Genomic DNA, 855 nt, shown 5'->3' with positions numbered 1-855 from the left:
CAACTGAACATACACCCGACATGTTATTCTTATCACAAAGCAGAAAGGGTTCAGTTCCAAGAGGAAATTCAACCCCCTTTGTAGCTAGAACATTTGAAGGCATATCCAGAATAATGTGCAGTCTGTGCACCATAAACCATGGAGCAGAGCAGCTTTACGGTCAGCGGGGTTGTCTGATCTCAGTCACCTTAAATTTGTCCGGGTAGCTCTTGGATAATTGTTTTAAGATATGTACATAAAAAATCACAGTTGGTAAGATATCCAATAGAAGACTGGGGAAGAACCCTGTAAGACTATTTTAATTCCTAAACATAGAGCATGCCTCAGTATTTTAAGGGTGGTGAAAATTGTATTGATACTAATGATATTGATACCTTACATTTAATTGAATTAAGTAGTGTGTTATTATCTGTAGTAAGTGGTGCATTGGAGGGGCAGAGGTCACGTTCGTTTAGCTTTTTTGTGTTAACCTTTGGAATGAGGTGTCCTTCTATCCCAAAAAAGTCTGCTTTGTTGGCACTCTGGCATTGGATTTCTGCCATGTCCAAATTAAAATATTTGAAAAGGGTTTACTTCACTTTCTTTACTTTACTTTTTACCCCTTAATTTTTAAAGTGAACAGTTTATAAAAACTACACCAAAGACCTTTACACAATCACATTTTTCTAGACAGTTTTAACTGGGCAAAAATCTACTTCTGTCTTGCAGACCAGTTTGCAATGCCTTTTAAAAAGGCATCAGTAAGTTGCCAGTTGTAATACACAGAAATCATAAGACTCTGTAATGGATACTGAGATGTGCAACAGAAGACTTTCCAATCACATGTTTTATCCAATTCAAAATTAGTACACAGAC

Source organism: Atractosteus spatula, unplaced genomic scaffold (genome assembly GCF_055471065.1).
Source record: "Atractosteus spatula isolate fAtrSpa1 unplaced genomic scaffold, fAtrSpa1.hap1 Scaffold_187, whole genome shotgun sequence".
Classification (NCBI taxonomy): Eukaryota; Metazoa; Chordata; class Actinopteri; order Semionotiformes; family Lepisosteidae; genus Atractosteus; species Atractosteus spatula.
This window is presented reverse-complemented; position numbering follows the sequence as displayed.